Source organism: Myotis daubentonii, chromosome 12, assembly GCF_963259705.1.
Source record: "Myotis daubentonii chromosome 12, mMyoDau2.1, whole genome shotgun sequence".
Classification (NCBI taxonomy): Eukaryota; Metazoa; Chordata; class Mammalia; order Chiroptera; family Vespertilionidae; genus Myotis; species Myotis daubentonii.
The window spans coordinates 58,250,995-58,270,841 of NC_081851.1; the positions used below are offsets into that span (position 1 = coordinate 58,250,995).

Genomic DNA, 19,847 nt, shown 5'->3' on the forward strand with positions numbered 1-19,847 from the left:
TCTTTATTTCACCCCCCACGATCACTTATGTCCAGTTTTATACTGGACATTCATTACACCCTTATGAGCTCTTTGGCTTTTCTGATAACTTAGGACACATCTTGTTAAGGGATGTGCGCAAAATAAATCGAGACACAGTTTAAAGCTACGGGGCTAGACGCCGACATGCTGAGTGTAGTTCCCCGGTAAGGAATTTGGTGGGGCCACTCTCGCTGCTCTGGGTGGGTGCTGCCCCTTTAATGGCTGTTGCAAAACAAAAGTTGAATGCTTTTCGCCTTTTCTCATGAAAGCAAAAATCCCCTTCAAATTTCTTTCGGTTATCAAAAACAGGAACTAACCAGTAATAACTATGTGTGGTGTCAGATGGGTACTAGATTTATCAGGGTGATCACTTGGTAAGATATAAAAATGTCTAGTCCCTGGGTTGTAGTATACCTGAAGTGAATATAATACTGTACATCCACTGTAATCGAAAAATTATTTAAAGAAAACAGGTACTAACACGGATCTTTCGTAAAAGCAAAGTGTGTAACACAAACTTTCGAAAACTGAGGGATCCCTGTATAGGCTTTTTGCTTAAACCTGTTTGCATTGGCCAGTCACTTGCAGCTGACAATGACTCAATTGCTACACCAGGCTAATAACTGACCATGAAATGTGCTGCAAACCAAAGAACTAAATCAGAGTGAGAATGAGTCTTCCAAGGGGCCAACTTCCACTGACCTTCAGGAAAGAGGCACAAGAGGCCTTGGCCAGGCCGGTACCAGGCACCAGGAAGCAGTCATGCCCTGAGAGGTAGGCAGGAGGGGCCCCGCCAAGTTCCTTCCCGGGAACTACACTCAGCTCTGAGGCCCACACTTCAGAAGGCCCTCACTGCACACACCTGCACTGCACAGTTAAAGAACGCGTGGATACCTCCGCCCCCGGGGACCCAGCACTCAGCACTAGCACACTACGATCACTAACTCTGGACATCCACTCGGATGTGTAACACCATTCAGGCCCGAGGGAATGCTCCTCCACATCCTTGGTGTTCTGTCCTTGAATCGAAAGGAGACTGTGTCTGAATGCTGTCAGAACGCATGGGTCATGCTGCTACTGACCTCAGAGATGGGCCTTGCTCTGGAGTGTGGGAGGGATTGGATGGTGGAAGCACTGAGGGAAGAGAAAAGAGATTAATTGATCAAATCCTTCCTCTCAGACAACAAGAATGCAGTGGAAGTAGCATGTCCCAACAGTGGCAAGCATGAATCGTCTTGCTTCTCTTAGTGGTTCCAGCGGTAGTCGCAGATAAGCACAGCATTTGCTACAGTTGCACGTGGCAGCTAAGGAACATTTTCCAATATAAATAATTCATAATTCTCCTACGTTTGCGCCAATGCAGGTCAAGATGTGACATGCATGAGGTATGATACCAATTCTTTACATTGGCGATTAGACATGGAACAGTGATAGAACTGTGAATGACATTATTTTCAGAAAAATAATGAGATTTCATTAAATTTTCAAAACCTGAGGTACAATAGGGGTGAGGTCTAGAGTCAAATGCAGGTTCATCTGGCTGGGGCCTCAGCTGGGATGACCGGAACACGTGCAGTCTGGCTGACCATATTGTTTTCGCCAGGTGACCTTTCCACATGGCTAGCTTGGCTCCCACATAGCGCGGCAGTCTCACGCTGAGAAATCAGACTGCTCACATGCTGGCTGGCCCACCCCAAAGTGAGCACTCTCAGACCCAGGCAGAAGCCAAAAGGCTCCCTAGGACCTGTCCTCAGAAATCATGAAGCATCGCTGTCACGGCTTTCTATCGGCCAAAAGTAAGTCACAAGGACAGCAGGGTTCAAGGCCATGAATACCAGGAGATGTGGTTCTCTGGGTGCTAGCTTTGAAGTCTAGCTACCACTGTCCGCCTGCTGGTCCCCAGTGAATCACGACCCTCACACATTCAAAATTACACTTACCCTCCAAGACCCCCAGAGTCCATCTGCAAAGTCACCAGGCTTCGGCTCCGAATCCAGGACCTCGACATCTAAATCAGATCTGGTGCAGAGGAGGCCCCTCAGGTGTGGTCCCTTGGAGAATGGTTCCGCTAGATCTAAAGATCTGGGAACTCAAGAGACCAGTTATCTTCCCCCCAAACCCAACACACAACAAGGAGGTAGGCACCGGATCACAGCAGATATTCCCACTCAAAACGGAAGAAAAAGGTGTGCAAAGCAATTCTAAAAGCATGCCAGTTCCTTCCTGGGGACCTGGTCCTGCTCTCTGGGAGTGGTTGTCCATGGCTCTTGGCTTCAGACTCTGAGTTACCCTTCTTTTTCCAGATGAAAGGGTCAGTATTAGCAACCAAAGAGACTTGTCAGCCTGCTTCCTGCCCATAAAATAGGTCTCTTTTCATTTTGAATTCTCTTAATCCAAGCTGATATAATTCTGTTTAAAACTTGTGGGTTTCTAATATGTCATATTATAATCTACTCCATAGACAAAAGTCGCACCTGCATTTGTTCCAGAAAGGCCCTTCCCACCTTACGCCACCTGTGAGGTTGCTGTGGGATTCTTAGTCCTGTTGTCCACCAGGGAGGATCTAAGAAGTATGCCCTTAACATTCTTAGAAGCCCTGTATCTATCCAAAGGGTCTAAAGCAAGCATGTCAAACTCAAAGGCTAACACGGGCCAAATAAACAAGGTTTAATTTTATGTGGGCCCCAAAAAAACAAAAGCTTCAATTCTCAATGTATAACTTTGGTACACTAATAGCATTATTACATATCAAGCAAATTATTTTATTTTTTTACTTCACAGCAAAAATACTCCAATTCCCACTTTTCTTGGAAATTTCGATGTTCATCAGCAATTTTTCGTTTATTTTCACTACCACTTGATTTCAATAGAGACATGCTGAATACAAAGGGCTGAAATAAATGAGTAATTGTTAACATAAAATAATAGAACATTTTAATAAAAATGAATATTTTTTCTTGAACATTCACTTACCAGACACTGAATAACTGCACAAATTAATAAGCGTAATGCAAATCAACCTATCCTTCTTGTTCTCCGAAAGCGAAATATTTCCTGTTGCGCACACCAAAAAGGTCAGTCCAAGACTAATGGTGTGGCAATCGGCTGCTAAAATATTCGATGCTGGTATTAGTGGAGAGAAATGGTGCGCCTGAGCGTAAGGCACATAAGGTATGTAAGGGAAATAAATGCAACACGATTATAGTAATCAGTCATTAGTGAACATTGTAGTTCACTAATAATCCTATATAATAAAAGGGTAATATGCAAATAGACCAAACAACAGAACAACCAAACAAATCAAAATGTAATATGCTAATGATATGCGAAGGCTGCTCAACCACTCGCTGTGACATGCACTGACCACCATGGGGCAGATGTTCCGACCCATAGGTTAGCTTGCTGCTGGGGTCCGGCTGATTGGGACTGAGCGAGATGGGTCAGACACACCCTGGAGCCCTCCTGCGATCCCTCCTTGGCCCGATCATGCACCGGTGGGCTCCCTCAGCTTGGCCTGTGCCCTCTTGCAATCCAAGACCCCTCAGGGATGTCAGAGAAGCAGTTTCAGCCCAATCCCACAGGCCACTCCCCTTGGGAGGGCACCAGAAGCAGGGCTCATGGCTGGTGAGCGCTCCTGTGGCAGCGAGAGCCTCTCTCGATGGGGACTGATTGGGCACGAGCCTGGCGGCAGGCACATTGGGGCTGGGATGAGCAGGAGCGGCAGGTAGGAGCTGCAGGTGGCATTGGACTGCGGGTTTTGGCCCGATCCCTGCAGGCCACACAGAGGGACCCCACTTGTGCACAAATTCGTGCACCTGGCCTCTAGTTATGTATAACAGGATATTGTAAAAATTAAGTTACGAAATTTTTTATTAAAATGTTTCTTACATGCTATTATATTGGCTGGGCCGCAAAAATATTCATTGTGGGCTGCATGCAGCCCGCAGGCCGTGAGTTTGACATGCTTGGTCTAAAGGCATGCCCTTCAATTTTCCTGAGGCCTGACCAAAGGGTCCTACAGCCACATCTTGACCTTATATTTAACTGAGACAACATTTTACTGGAAAGACCGTGGGTGTCTGTGAAGAAGATGCCGAATAGTGGGTGATTATGTGTGCAGGCTCTGAGGCCAGACTGCCCAAGTTTACCAATTACCAGCTTTGCGACCTTGAGCTGTCACTTCTCTGTGACTCAATTCACCCATCCGTTAATTGGGATACATTACAATACATACTTCATGAAGGTGTTGTAAGGATTCAATTGCTTAATCCTCTTGCATAGTGTCAGAACAATGTCTACTGTGTAGTAAATTTCCAGTGGGTGTTAGTTACAATTTCTATGTGTGAGTGGATACCCACATCTACAAGGGTAGGTTCAAGTGTTTATATGGAAAGATTGACAGGTGTCTGTCTGTCTCTGAGTTTGAGAATGTACACATCTGAGTGTCTGTGTCTCTGTGTGTGTTTGGGTGTAGGAGACCTTTCTGTGCATCCAATGACAACAACAGCTGGCACTGATATCATGTTTACCATGTCAGGCACTATTATAAAAGTTCTACAGGTATTCACATGGACACACACGTGAATGTGAACAGCTGAGCACGTGTCCAGATATGTGCCGGCGAGTGCCTGTAAATGGGGCGTGCTGGCCCTGTGTGGTGAGACTCCCTTCCTTAGTGGGCTGTGAGCGAGATGAAGGCTCACACCACGGCCTGCCTGACCACAGCACTGAACGGGGCAGGGAATACCCACGACCCACCGCCTTTCCCAGGCTCCCAGGCAGCTGGAATCGCCCGGGTCTCTTTTCTTTCAACAGGAGAGGGCAAACGAGGAGCCTGAAGAGGAGCCCAATCACAGCCTTGCCTTCCTTCTATGACAGCCCTGGTCTTGCCTTGGCCCCAGGGAGCTCAGGCAGGATTCCCGGGCTGGGCCATCTTTTCGCAGTGCGTGCCATTTTTTGCCAAGTGGCATCTGTTTCTGACTCACTGCTTATCCTCCCTGGAAGGACAGAGCCTAACAGGAGCCAGATAGTGAATGTCCCTTGTGGATAAAGCCTTCACATTTTACCTGTTATGTTTCCTTTGCTTCCATTATCCGATGTTGGTAACATTTCAAGCATAAAAAAATATTTGAAATTTTATGAATGTGCGTTTCTTTCTCACCTTTTTGAGTACATGGCCTTCGTCTCCCTGGGCCCTGGGCATCCCTTTCTGCCTGAGGAGAAACTAGGATGAGGTTTGACTTGGGCAGAATGCGCAGAAGAAAAAAAATGCAGAAAAGCTTAGCATCTGACGTGCAAAAGAGGACTGTGTGGCATCAGAGTCTCTAGACCAGCTATTCTGTAGGGAGCACGTTTTCTGGATGCCTGCATCTCTCCTTGGGCGTGACCCTGGAGTTTCATGCAGTGGATGCCTGGCAAGAAGAGGACATGCTTCAGTTCACTCCTTCCTGCCCAGAGGATGACGGGAAGGGACTTGAAGGAGAGCAACAAAGAGAACCAAGCAGTCAGATCGGGCTTTGCTCCAGGAAGGGAGCCCGGGAGGGAGGGCTCTGCCCCAGTTTGGGAGGAAACAGTTCTCAAGCTGCTCCGGGCCAGCGGAACCCACCCAGCCTCTGTCGCCAACACCAGGGCTCCCGGGTAAGGCAGAGAAGACTCAGAAACTCGGCTTCACAAGCCAACTGCAGTTCCCACAGGCCTGGCTGCCAGGTTGTGAGACAGCAGGCCAGCCAGGGCCACAGACACAGCAAGGAGACCGCAGGACAGGAGGGGGCGCTGTGGGAGGCAGCCAGGAAGCACCCAGGTGCAGAGAGCTGGTCAGCTGGAGCATCTCAGGGCTCTGGCCAGACCAGGAGGGACCGTACCATGAGTTACACAACTCAGCTTCAAGGGCAGTTCATGGCCAGCAGGGACGAGGGATTTGCCTGGAAACACGAGGACACCACACCCCAGGATCCCAACTCCTCGCTCCTGCCAGATGTCACAAAGGCTGCCCATGTCTGCCCACATAAGTCAGCACCATCTTGGTGGGAGAAGCTGGAAAGGCAATCTGAGAACTGAGCACTTTTATCCAAGAGAAACAAAACATCACTTAACAGGACAGGCTATATTGCGGGTCTCACGACATTCACATGTAGTTGAACACTTCATTGTTTTGCTCACTGCTCACCCAGTAGGGACTGGGAGAATCGAAGTGTGAGTTAAATTTCTGCACAGATGAATCGAAGTGTGAATTAAATTTTCATTCTTGTCAAGAGGACCCCTTTGCCCCCCCCCCTTGAAATGTATTTCCAACTAAAGACAATGACCCTAGCAGAGGACAAGTCCTGGCCTCTGGACCCCAAATTGCCTCCTCCAGGTGGTGTGGGACAGGTCATGGCAGAACAGGAGACGGTCTGCGTTCAGCCGAGTGCTCACTCAGCCTTGTGGGCTCATGCACATTGGGTCCCCTCCCCCTGGCTTATCTGTGCTTTGTTGAGGGAAAGAACAAGATTTTAATTCTCTTGCTGGGCTCTTCCCATCCAGGTCATTGAGGTTCCCAGTCCTGGCTACTGTCTCAGAGGCCATTGAGATCCCTCGTTCCCCAGGGAAGTAAGAATGTGGGAAATGAATTGAGTGAGGTTCAAGATCCTACACGGTGTCTCTGGGAGTGGAGTCGGGGGCGATGCCGCCACCTCAAGAAGAGACAGCCCAGCTGGGAAACCGTATTCCACAGGCCTTGGGTGCAACCACTTCAGAATCTTACACTCAGATGACTCACTTTCTTTATCCCAAAACAGCACCTCACTTATTCCTTCACCTGCTCATCTGGTTTGCTGGTTGGAGCAAGATCATCATCCCATTTTGTGGACGAGGAAACTGATACCCAAGAAAAGAGCAGGATGCTATCTGAGGCCATGTGATTGGGGATCACTTGAAGGCAACATTTAGTCTCTTGCCTCCCAGACAAGAGCTGTTATCGCTGTCTCCTCAGTGCTCAGATTAGGGTGTCTTGGGAAATCAGAGGGGCCCCTTTATAAACAAGGTTGATAGGGCTATCCCCAACATCTAGGGAGATGGTATGAGGGGAGGAGGGGGCATCTCCCTCCTCCTGCTGGGACTGAGGCGACTAAGGCACCAGGCAGTAATAATGGTGCTGTAGTTGACTCAAGAATTCACACACATACACACACACATGCGCGCACACACACACACACACACACTACCACACAGGCCATTTCAGCCTCTTGGGTACCCTTTTCTAAAATGCCACAAAGGCAGGCTGGCTGCCAGGGGGACCTGGCTAATGCCTGTCCTGATTCCCTGGGTTCCTCCATGTTCCAGAGGGCCCACCCCACCCAGACCCTGCTTAGGAGTTCTCATCGTCCGGCCTGCCTAGTTCCCCGGGCCATGCAGTCTGGGCTCCAGCTCTGCCTGCCACCCAGGGAGCAGGCCGTCCTCCGGAACTGCCCAGATCGCCCGCATTCGGCTCACCTCTGCTTGGGGACACCTGCCTCTTGGACCAGCTGACAAGAACACCCAGACAGTGGCCAGAGTCTGCCCCACTCCCATCCCAGTTCCCACGGTAGGCTCAGCTCACCCAGGCCTTCTCGAGATGGGAAGGTCCAATGCCAGAGGCCCCTCAGCCTGCCCGTCCTGCCTTGAAAACTGCCAAATGGAGAGACGGTCAGAGCTGGGGCTGAGGACTGAGGCTGACTGGCCTCCAACGGCATGGCCCTCGGGTAGCCAGCCACACAGGCGCTCGGCTCCTCTGGAATCACATCACTAACAGAAACGTCTCTGAGGTGCATTGGAGAGCAAACTATGAAGCCATGAAAAGGCAACTGAAGAAAAAGACTGTTTAACTGATCTCAGGATGAGCAATGACCTTCCAGGCAAAAAAGAGATCAGATCAGACAGGGAAAGACATGGTTTCATAAACGCTGAAACTTCTGAACATGAAAAATATCTCAAAATTAAAGGCAAACCAGCCTCAGGAGAGTTTTTGCAACACTAAGGGTGACGCCCTGAACACATTTTTTTCCAAGAATTGTCTTTTACTGTTCTTGCTGCTTCTCTGTTGGGAGAATTGGGTTGGCTGTTTGTTTAGATCAGTGATGGCAAACCTATGACACACGTGTCAGAGGTGACATGTGAACCCATTTTTTTGGTTGATTTTTCTTTGTTAAATGGCATTTAAATATATAAAATAAATATCAAAAATATAAGTCTTTGTTTTACTATGGTTGCAAATATCAAAAAATTTCTATATGTGACACGGCACCAGAGTTAAGTTAGGGTTTTTCAAAATGCTGACACGCCGAGCTCAAAAGGTTCGCCATCACTGGTTTAGATCATAAATAGAACAGGTTACTTATTTTGAACGCCTTGAATTTGGAACCTGTGAATGTATTGCTTACTGAACTTTTAAAAAATGACATTTTAAATATAAATCAAAATATTTGAATAGATTCTATATAAATGATGAATGAAAATTTAATATAAAAAGCATTCCTAAAGGGAATATTTGCTTCAGCCCTCTCAGCCCAGAGATCAGGGAAAGGCAGCATAAAGTTGACTAAATTTGCCTCCAGCAACCCCACCCTCTGCTTTCTGCTTCCCTGTCCCACATCCAAGCACCTTCCCTTTCTAAAGCTGCCCTCTCCTCCTTCTTCCCCCACGTGGGGCACCCAGGACTCCCATTTCCTCTTTGCCTCCCCACTTTCCAGCCCCAGACCTTCACTTGGCCAAAACAGTCTGCAGCCTCTTCTCTGCCCAAGCCCCTCCGGACCCACACCCACCCTGGGGGAGCAGGTCCGATTTCTCTGAAGTGTTCTGCACAAGCTGGGAGAGGACTGGGCCCCTGTTATGAGCCCCATTAGTTCCAGAACAGCCTCCCTGCCCCTCCTCCTGACAGCTGTGCTCCGCAGTCACCCTCACTGCTGGGACTCTGCACTGGCTCAAGCCTACTCATCTCCAGGCCTCCTGCCCATCTCCGCCCTCTCACCTTGGCCTGGGAGAGTCAGGGAAAGGCAGAAAGCTATGGACGGGCCCAGGTTGCCCTACAGGCTGCTGGTAAAATAAGGCTTAGTGGCTGGTCCCTGCATGGGATCCAGTGCAAGGGGGGCCTCCTAAGGCAGAGCTACAGCACCACCTTGTGGTAGACTGCCATCTGTGCAGCCAGGCCGGAACGAATCCAAGAAACTTCCTGGGTGCCTCTTCCTCAACTGTTTCACTGGCCTCAGGGTTCTTCCCTAGATCCCAGGAGAGCCCCAGCGCAGGGGCCTGAAGGACCACTGTCAGGCTGAGGTCCCTGCCATATCTCTGGCCTCCCCTGCAGCAAAACACCTAGAAAAGGCCTGGCCTTCTGTGTCGGGTCGACTTTGTCACTCCCGTCTCCTCTGAGCCTGCGCAATTACACAACCTCAGTGCCCTGCCTCTAAAATGGAGCAATAAAAAGGCTGCAGAGGAAGAGATTGGGTAATAAAGCCCGGGAGCAGCGCTGGGTCATTGCACGTGTTCAAGGAGCTGTGGTTTCCTTTCCCTTTTGTCTGGACTAGTTGTCTGGGAGACCTAGACTTGCTCAAAGGTAGGGCCGAGAGGACAGCCAAACCCAAGGCCAAGGATGAGAAGCATTTCCACCTCGGCTCCTCTGAGAAACCATTCTGAGCTCCTGCATCCTACTATTTGCCTCTCTGAACCCCTTGGGTTAGGGTGACCAACTCACCTGGTTTGCCAGGGACTGAGGGATTTCCAGGGAGTGAGGGACCTTCAGTGCTAGAACTGGTGACGTCCCAGGCCAACCTGGATGAGGGGGTCACCTATCCTCCCCTTTCCTCACAGTCCAGCTCCAGAACGTCACAATCCCTGGGCATTAGCCCAGGAAGCTGCACCGTAACATCCCCAGGTGATTCTTATCAACACCACGTCACTGCCCCAGCACCCTCCCCATTTTCTCTTAGGCTTCTGGTGGGGGCACTACTCTTCAACTAGGCCGGAAGCCAGCCAAGGCAACACACACACTCAGTGACGTGACCTTGGAAAGACTTTGAAGAACTTTCTAAACACCAGGCACCAGGCGTCTACCTGCAAAGTGAACCAGCAGCAAAGGGACCCATGTTCTCTACTCAGTTTTAGAGTTTGTGCCCATGTGTTGCTCCTCTATTATCCTTCCATGCATTCACTGAATATTTGTTGAACACCTATTGGCTTGGCACAGTTGGAATTGATGTCCTAACTAGAGGCTGGTGCACGACATTCGTGCACTTGGCAGGAAGGGCGTCCCTCAGCCGAGCCTGCGCCCTCTCACAGTCCGGGATCCCTCGGAGGATGTCTGCCTGCCGGCTTAGGTCCACTCCCTGAAGGCAGACATCCCCCGAGAGGTCCTTAGCACTGCCACAGAGGTGGGAGAGGCTCCCACCACCACCACTGCGCTCACCAGCTGTGAGCCTGGCTTGTGGCTGAGTGGAGCTCCCCCTGTGGGAGCACACTAACCACCAGGGGGCAGCTCCTGTGTTGAGCATCTGCCCCCTGGTGGTCAGTGTGCATCATAGTGACCAGTTGTTTGGTCATTTGGTCGATTTGCATATTAGCCTTTTATTATATAGGATGATGGGACATAAACAATTACCACTTATAAACACACTAATTTTAGATAGTAGTAAACACTACTATACTGAGGCATCTCTGAGGGGGTAATAGTCGAACCCTGAAAGTTGAAGAGCCAGCAACACTAAGATTTGGGCAAAGGTATTTCTGGAGAAGGAATGGCCATTGCAAAGGCTCTGAGGCAGAAATAAGGACCAGAAAGACTGGAGTGGCTGGAGTATAGGAAGCTAGGACAGCGTAACAGGAGCTGAGGTTGGAGAGATGGGAAGGGGCCAGTTCAGATACATGGGGCCTTCTGGACCACTGTAGACCTTTGCATTTTATTCTGTAGGCAATGGAAAGCTATCAATGGTTTTAAGCAAGGAAATGACAGGAACTGATCTGTGTTATTAAAAGCTCGTTTTGGGATTCTGTGTGGAGAAGGAACTGGAGAAAGACAAGGAGTCGAAGTGGGAATCTGTTAAGAGGCTACTGCAATAGTCCAAGCAGATGACAGGACCTGCAGAAGGGCAAGGATGCAGGATACATACTGGAGGGAGACACAGGGCTTGCTGATGGATTAGCCATATTGGGAGCAAAGGGGCACAATCAGGGCTGCCTCCCAGGCTTTTCACTTAGGAAGGGGAAAATCAAGTTTTAATGCTTTGAATGAGTCTTCTGAGCGGCGATGGCAAATGTGCTCATGGAGACGGCTGGGCTTTGAAGAAAGGCACAGGGGAGTATCCGTTGCCTTTATCCCCAGGCCAGTTTAATACTTGGAAAAGTTACAGTAACTTTTAGTTTAGCCAGAAATGGACGCTGCCTTTTCTTTCTGAAAGGAATTCTCAGTAAGGAATTTGGAAAACTGGTCATCAGTGTCAAGTGATGTTTTGTACAAAAACAATTGCATCAGTCAAGACTCCTTTTGATCACAAGTGACAGAAACCCAAGGCTAACTGGCTAATGCAGAAGAGTACTCTTCTGGATCCCACAATCAGACCACAGAAAGAGAATTGGTAGAGGCCAGTCTTTAGAATCAGACACTCAGATGCTTTCAGACCTCTCAACCTCTTGACCCTGCTTCTCATTAAACGTAGCCTTCATTCTCCCGGTCCAGGGAGAAAAAGTTAAAGGGAGACCAAGAGGAAATAAATGAAAAGACTAAGGATATAGTGGAATTTTAAAAGGAAAAAATACACTTGTTAACAAGAGTGGTCAAAGGTACGAAATGGCTAAGACAGAACAAAAAAATTGAAGATAAGAATAATTAGTAAATATTCAGTTAATAAAATAATAACCACTTAAACAAAATAAAAATATTTTTAAATGACTTTAAACATTATAAGACTAATAGATAAAATGGAAACAGGTTAAGCCAAAGTCAGCAGGACAGAGTCCAAGGGCCAGAGGGACCAGGCTGGGAGGGGGGGCGAGAGGGGGGGTCTCATGGGCCTTTTCTAAGCCTGGGGTTCTCTTCAAGGCACCCCTGCAAGCTGAAATCTTTGACCAGCTAGGCCTTAAGTCAGAGCCTCGGGAAGTGCCTCTTTCTTAACTACCTGCGTGCCAGCCCTGGAATTGGAGGGCATGCGTGTACCCCATCTGGCATCCGTCAGCCAGGCCCTTCAACCAGTGCTCCTATGAGCACACTTGCCATCTCCACTTGGATGACTCATTCAAAGCCTAACACTTGATTGGTTCCCCTTCCCAACCCTGCTCCTCCCCTAGTCTTTCCCATCCCACAAAATGGTCCTTTCCTCCCTTCACCTGGATTCCTTCTAAGGGAAAAGCCTAGGAGGCAGCCTTCACTGTGCCCTTTTGCTCCCAATGTATCTAATCCATCAGAAACCCTCTTTAAAGATGACTCTGCACATCTGGAAAATTATATATATATATATGTATATGTTATATTTTATACATAACCTTATATAACATTATATTTGGTATAATATAAATTATTATATACATAGTTATATATAATTTTACATTATATATAATAGATATCCAACCCTTGGACCAGTAATCCCACATCTAGAATCTATCTCAAAGATATACAGGCAAATATTGCTACTCAACTTTATTAATGCAGTTCACTGTATGTCAAATATAACTTAAAAAAAAAAGGTGTAAAATAAAAATGAATTCATCTCCTTTGGGAGTTATTAGGATATTAACTCATTATTTTAAAGGTTAGTAGAAAAAAGAAAAGAGTCAAGCAATATTATCTAGTCCTTTTTATATGTATTATGCTTTAGGAAAATCAAATAGTCAATTGTTCAGTCATAAATTCAGAAGGAATAATAGAATTAGAAAACCACTATTGTGTAATCATGAATAAAATAATAAATCTGGACAAAGAGCACCAGTGGCTGCTAAAACTATTAGGTTAGAAGCTAATGTGGAATTTTGTAAGGATGGATTTGTCTGACCACATCTGAAATCACCAATAAAATTAACATCACGGAATGTGGAACTAGAACCTCCTAGAACATATTTTGCAAAAAGAAAAGAATCTGAGTATTATCAAGCTTAGGAATCTAAGCGTGTGAGTGTGTGTGTGTGTGTGTGTGTGTGTGTGTGTGCAGGGAGGTTTGAAGAACTCATTAAAGAATGCCTTAAGGATGCAATTAGTCAAATTCTGTGGGAAATTCTATAGGTCAACAAATAAATACCATAAAAGGGAGTAGGAAGAGAAGCTGTTGGTATTCATTAAAAGAGACTTAAAAAATAGATTGATCAGCCCAGCCAGCTCAATTCCTGGTCGGGCACATGCCTGGGTTTTGGGTTTGATCCCCAGTAGGGGGAGTGCAGGAGGCAGACGATTGATGTTTCTCTGTCATCGATGTTTCTATCTCTCTCCCTCTCCCTCCCTCTCTTAAAATGAAATCAGTAAAAACATTTTTAAAACAAAAAATTTTAATAGATTGATCAAATGCAATGTGTGAACCTTGTTTTGGATCTTGATTCAAACAAACAAGTGTAAAAATACCTTTCAGAGCTGAGTAGAAATTTGAACAGACTAGGTATTAGATGATGTAGAGGTATTATTATTCATCTTGGTAGGTGTCATGATGACACTGGGGTCATGCTTTTTTAAAAAGTGGTTACCTGTTGGGCATACATACTACTCAAGTATTTACAAGCTAAATTAAACCATACCTGAGGTTTCCTTTAAAATATTCCAGTGATGGTGCAGGGGGAGGGAAGGAGATGGATGAACAACATCTGCAATTCTTGAAGGTCAAGATGGATGGTTACATAGGGGGGTTTTATAAATATATAAAAAACAATATATATATATATTGTTTTCTCTACTTACGGGTACATTTGAAATTTTCCATAATAAAGAACTGGGGCTTTGTTTTGTTGAATTTTAAACGGGCTGTGTTCGTACAGATCCCAGCCCTGAGGCTGTGTTCTGACCTACTGAGAGTTCAGCAGTACCCGCTCCTTGTATCCACGCTCAGGCCACATGCTCAGCGTCTGTAGGGCAAACATGAGAGACGTGAGTCAGGGGTTGAAAACCACAAAGCAAGCCATGGGGGAGAGGGAGGGAAGCAGTGGCTCCTGGCACCCACCTCTGTGCTGGCAAACGGAAGATCACATGCCCAGCCCAAGGAGAAAGCCAATGTTGCCGTATGGGAATAAGGGCCCCAGAGAGCCAAGTCTGATGTTTCATTAGAAAGTTGAAATCTGGGCATTTCAGTAAAATCTCCCAGCTTGCAGGCAAATGAAAAAAAAAAATTCTGAACCCTCTGCCAGTCAGTGCTAGAAAGCCAAACAAAACCTGTCTGGAGGCTAGATTTGTTCCACAGACTGCTGTTTTGTGATCCCTGACACCAGACCATGTCATGCATTATACAGTAATGCATTAATAACGGGTTGACATTCTTAGCCGTTGGGTCACAAGGCTGGGACAACTGAGACGGCACACATCTGAAATCCCCAGATCCTTTACACGCAAACAGCTGTCAAGCCAGGCGCGTTCCCCGCACTGAACTCTGAACTGAACATAGGCTTACAATTGTCTCTATCAGATTGCATCTTGTCATTTGTCAGAAACATGTGTCTCTGGACTGGCTCTCTGTTCCTCCACATTCTCCTGAATTTGCTCTCCCTCTGGCTTCATATCACATACAGTGTTAATAAGCCTGTTTTCATCCAAGCCGTCTACAAAGCTAATGTCAGCCTGGGTTATGTCAGGCTTCTCCCCTGCTAGAAATCAGCTATAACTTCAACCTACGCTCGAAGTTTGTCTATCGCATATTTACCCATCTTCCGTTGAAGCTACCATGCATTATATACACACCGATCTCGTGGTAATAGTAATATCACCTCCTTAGACCTGTATAGGACATGATGATTTTTAAAGCATTTTCCCATAATTTTGACTTGATCTTTATCACCCATTACAACTTTGAAAAATCCTATCACTAGCACATTAAGATGTTAGACTACAAATTTGCCTGTGGTCTGTTTGTCACCCACCAATAATTTCCTAGCAGGGGATTTTTAGATTAAATAGAGGAAGGGCAACTAATTTGTCTTCCTGCCTTCCCACCTCACCAGAAAAACTGGTCCCCAAACCACCGCCATTCCAGCAATAACCAATGGGGACAGAAACTATATTGAAGAGGATGAAGGTTCTAGCCATGAGAGTTGACAGAAAATGGAATGAGTTGCCTCGTGAAGAAATGACATATTGATGCCAGAAGCTTCCAAATGGGAGCTGGGGTTTTGCAGAAGGGGTTTCAATGTGGGTAGAGTGGGGCAGAGTGACCTTTCAGTCATTTATTTCTGTCCAGGTGGAGAACCTGCTCTGTGCTCAGCTCTCAATAGTACCTGACCAGTTCTTGCAATAAGTAACCTCTGAAGGTCAGAAACGTACCCTTGGCAAGTCTGATCGTTTTTATGCTTCCTACATTTTAAAAACTAATTCTCTTTTTTAAAAGCAGTTTTCAGCAAATTTTCTCTTTAAAATGCCAACCTTTTCTCCATTGTTCAAAAATGGAGAGAATCCATCCCTTAGAGTATTATTCAGCCATAGAAAGAAAGGACTGATAGAGGGTAGAACATGGATGACTCGTTAAAACGTTAGGCAAACTGAAAGAAGCCAGTCGCAAAAGACCATGTATTATATTATTCCATTTGTATGAGAGTCCACCATAGGGAATTTATAGAGAGACTGACACTAGATTAGTGATTACTTCAGGCTGGGATGGGGGTGGCTAAAGGGTTTCTTACTGAGGTAATGAAAATGTTCCCAAATTGTGGTGATGGTACAAACAAGGCGTCTAAGTTGAAAGCAAGATAATGAAGTAAACCAGCGATCAATAAGGCTCTTAAGTGCTCTCTTTGGTCATTTGCAGAATCACCTGGAAGAAAAAACTAGCGCAATGAAAGGTGCTTTGATGACTCCCTAAGCTGTGGAGTTAAATCTATTTTGGGACTAAAAAAAAATAAATTTTGAATATCTATTTAGTAACCAAACTAAGCACAGGGATTCTTATTGCCTTAATGGATGATGTTAACAATATGGACCTAGACATCTGTGAGAGATATGAGTGCAATAACAGTAGATTGGCTGAATCTAACACAGTGTTTTGTTGGATCTTGTTTTATATATTTATCATGATGATGTCTGAGAAAAATACCTTACGAAATGCTTAACAGTTAATAATTTAATTAATTACAGTTCATATTAAATCACAGAATTTACTACTAGTAAATAGCCTTTCAGAAATCAGAATATTCCTTCAAACAATTTCTAAAACGTGTAGTTGGTTAAGAGATATTTGCTGGGTTGATTTTTTAACAAACAGAAAAAAGAGTATACAATCAATGAATTAAAGTATATAAAATAAAATTGTGGTGATGGTTGCACATATCTGTGAATATACCAAAATCCATTTAATTGTATACTTTCAATGGGTGAATTGTGTGGTATGTGAATTATATATCAACAAAGCTTTTTAAAAAATTAAGCAAGCTTCTTTTTTTTTTAATGGACAGATACTTGTTTCCAGGCCTGGGCTAGATTTTTCCAGGGCGCTCTCGCCCCCTGCTGAGGGTGAGCCTGTGAAAGGCCCTGGCTGGGTGAGGAATGGGTGAGGCGGGTGGGCTTTCTCACACTGGTTGGCCTGAGCTCCCCGTTCTGAATCTGGGGGGGGTAGTAGGACCAGGATTCACACAGGAGCTTCACCACCACCTGCTTCCTCCGAGTTTTCTAGGCTTAGCTTCTCACCCCTCCAGGTCCTATTTCCATCCCAAGCTTTAACTCCCATCACGTCCATAGAAACAGCTGAAACCACTCTTTGGGGAGAACGCGTGCAGGAGGCCTCTCACCCCAACCAAACTTGTTCCCTCTCGCCCGCACCTCCTGGGAATACGGGCATCCATCCGACCCGGGGCACCCACCCCTCAGCAGCGCAAGCCCCTGTGCCTCAGGGCAGTGTTTGGTGCTGGCTTCAAACGCCAGCTGGCCACTGCGGGGGTGGGGGGCCATTTCCTGCCCCACCACGCACCCCCAGGACCCTGAGCCTGGGGTTTGTGGCCGGCATGGAAGGGCACCAGCCCCTCGGAGAGCACTAGAAAACATCTGCTTCCGGTTTACCGGCCACCCCACCCCTCCTGACTCACCCCGGGGAGAAGGGGCACAGACTGGGGAGAGAGGGACGCCCAGGCACACTCCCCAAACTCCCCAACCCGCCTAGGGAGGAGGGGTAGGGACGGCCTCAGGGCCCGCAGATGGGAGCGAGGGGGATGACCAGTTATTACTATTGAAAAGGGAGGGGGTGGGCTGCTCCACTTGCGCCCCGCGCGGGGCCTCAGCCCCAACTCCCGGGAGTGGTCGCCCGGCCCCCGCTCCGGCTCCGGCTCCGGCTCGGGGCGCGCCACCCAAAGCGCACCGCGCCGCGCCGGGCCCGGGACGAGGAGCAGCTGCCGGGAACCGGGCTGGCTGGTCCCGGCGCCGAGAGCTCGGCACGCCCGGTGGAGTGGGGCGCCGGGGATTTTCTAACTCGATGCCTAGGCGTGGCCCCATCACGGGTGCTGCGCCCGGGACCTCCGGACCACACACCCGGGGCTGTAGCCGGGACTGGGTGCCATGAAAGGAAACGCCTAGGGGGAGAACTAGGAGGGAGCAGTAAGTAACCCGGGTCCGAGCAGCTGGGCGGTGCGCGGGGCGAACACGTAGCTCGGAAAGCAGGTTAGAAGCGTCATTGCGATCGGCTTCCTGCCAACGACTGAGCTGTACGTGCGCTCGGAGCCGAGACAGGAACTGGGAGGGCTAAAGAGAGACTAACTTGTTCTCCTGGGCAGGGATAAAAGGGGGCCCTCCGACACCCAAAAGGGTCGTGCTCCAGGTGAGGCTCGAACTCACAACCTCGGCATCGCTCTGCAAGCACTGCTGTATAAGTACCGCGCGCTAACCGATTGCGCCACTGGAGCTCCGCTTAGCCCGCCTCGCGATGGCTCTATCAGGGTTCACCCGGCGGCGGCGGGCCCGCGGAGCATGCGCACTCGCGGCCGGCGGCTCGGCGGGAAGGGACGGGGAAGGAGTCCCCTCGCACCTTCAGGCCCGGCCGCCCCCGGAAGAGTAAACCGGGGGACGCCCGCGCGGGTCTCTCTCTCTCGGGGATGAAGGGGCCGGTTGGCAGGGCCGTGACGGACGGGCCGCGGGGGCCTAGAAAGGCGCGCCGCCCGCCTCCCCGGGCGGTGCGGGAGGAGGAGCCCGGCCGCTGAGCTCTGAAACCCCTCCGCGCCCGCCGTGGGGCCTGGCCTCCCCGGAGCGGGTCCGAGTGTCCGGACCGGCCGGGCGGCCGGCGGCGGGCCGAGGGGTGGGGCCGAGCGGCGGACCCGACCAGGGAAGTCGTGGGAGCGGAAAGCCTTGGACCGCGCGAGCCCCGCTCCCGCCGGCGGGGAGCCTGAAGACCCGACCGCGCGAGGGGGCTTCGCATCGGAGCCTCGAACCCCGAAGGTTCTCGCTGCCGCTTCTGCCCACTGAGCGGGCTGCTGGGGGCGCGCCGGGCAGAAGGCGGGTCCCCCCAATCTAATCGAGCGGCCGGCATTCCGGGGGCGCGATGGCAGCCCGGGCCTGCGGGAGGTGCAGGCGGAGCCGCGCGGGGCTCGGCCGGGCCGCAGCGAGTTTTTTGTTTAATTTTTAAACTGGTTCCTAATATTTAAAATCAAGAGTTCGCGTACAGATAGCCGGATATCATTTCTTTTTTAAAAAAGAAAAACAGAAAATGTGAACACTGCCCCCAAGACTGAATTAATCACTATCCTGTGCTTTTTTTTTTTTTTTTTTTTTTTTGTCTATGTGGGCCACTTCTTACATTTTTTTAAATTATATTTTATTACAACAAAATAAAGACAAGCATAATCCAGGCTGGGTTGATGGGATTTATTTGTTACATTCATTATTATTTTTCTTGAGTCAAATGTGTAGAAGCTTCATTGTATGGTCTTTATTTCAGTAAACTTATGTTTTATATTTTTAACCAGTAGAAAAGAGACTCCCAAAGTGGTCTTAGTAGAATGGGCCAAGAGGTTGTCTAAATAATTGCTTTAATTATTGTTTTTCTAAATAGAAATGTGAAAGAAGTCACTGCCACCTGTAACAAGGCCAACCATCCTGAATGCCTTGCAGAACCCCTGGGGCTGGGCAGCATCTAAGATCCCTCCCTGCCCGTCCCCCACCAGCACCACCTGGGAGGTGACCTTGTCCCCCACCAGCACCACCTGGGAGGTGACCTTCCCTTCCCTCGGAGAGAAGGATGAGCAGGTCCCTCGAGCCAAGCTCTAAGGAATTGTGATGCAGATCTGAATCACACATAAGAGTGAAGCATGCTGACAATGTGGGGAGGTACACATCTTCTTCATTCTGAATTGAAGCTTGCATGAAGACCTGGTGAGAGCCTATCAGATAAGGAAAAATTTAAAAGATCAAAAAATTGGTAACATCAATGTTCTTAAGAATGTGCAGAAAAGGTCACTATTCAGTTTTGTTTCAATGACATTTTAGCAGAATCTACCAAATGCATATGACCTTTCTCCTGTGAGACACTCATACATGTGAACAAACATACCATATTTCATCAAACCTAAGATGCCCTAAACCAGTGGTTCTCAACCTTCCTAATGCCGTGACCCTTTAATACAGTTCCTCATGTTGTGGTGACCCCCAATTTCATTGTTACAAATTGAACATAATGAAAGCATAGTGATTCATCACAAAAGCAATATGTAATTTTATATGTGTTTTC

At 48.0% G+C, this 19,847-nt stretch overlaps 1 long non-coding RNA gene and 1 other non-coding gene across 2 annotated transcripts; both read right to left on the reverse strand.

The window, feature by feature from the left end:
* On the reverse strand, positions 1–15,964 carry LOC132213831 (uncharacterized). Its single transcript, XR_009448076.1, has 4 exons — positions 15,826–15,964; positions 1,962–2,103; positions 1,104–1,155; positions 1–243 (listed from the first exon to the last, which is right to left on the reverse strand). It is a non-coding gene; the product is annotated as an uncharacterized LOC132213831 (long non-coding RNA).
* A 1,973-nt stretch (positions 15,965–17,937) lies between these two features.
* Positions 17,938–18,030, reverse strand: TRNAI-UAU (transfer RNA isoleucine (anticodon UAU)). The gene is given in 2 exon segments: positions 17,938–17,973; positions 17,993–18,030. It is a non-coding gene; the product is annotated as a tRNA-Ile (tRNA).
* Positions 18,031–19,847: the final 1,817 nt, after the last annotated feature.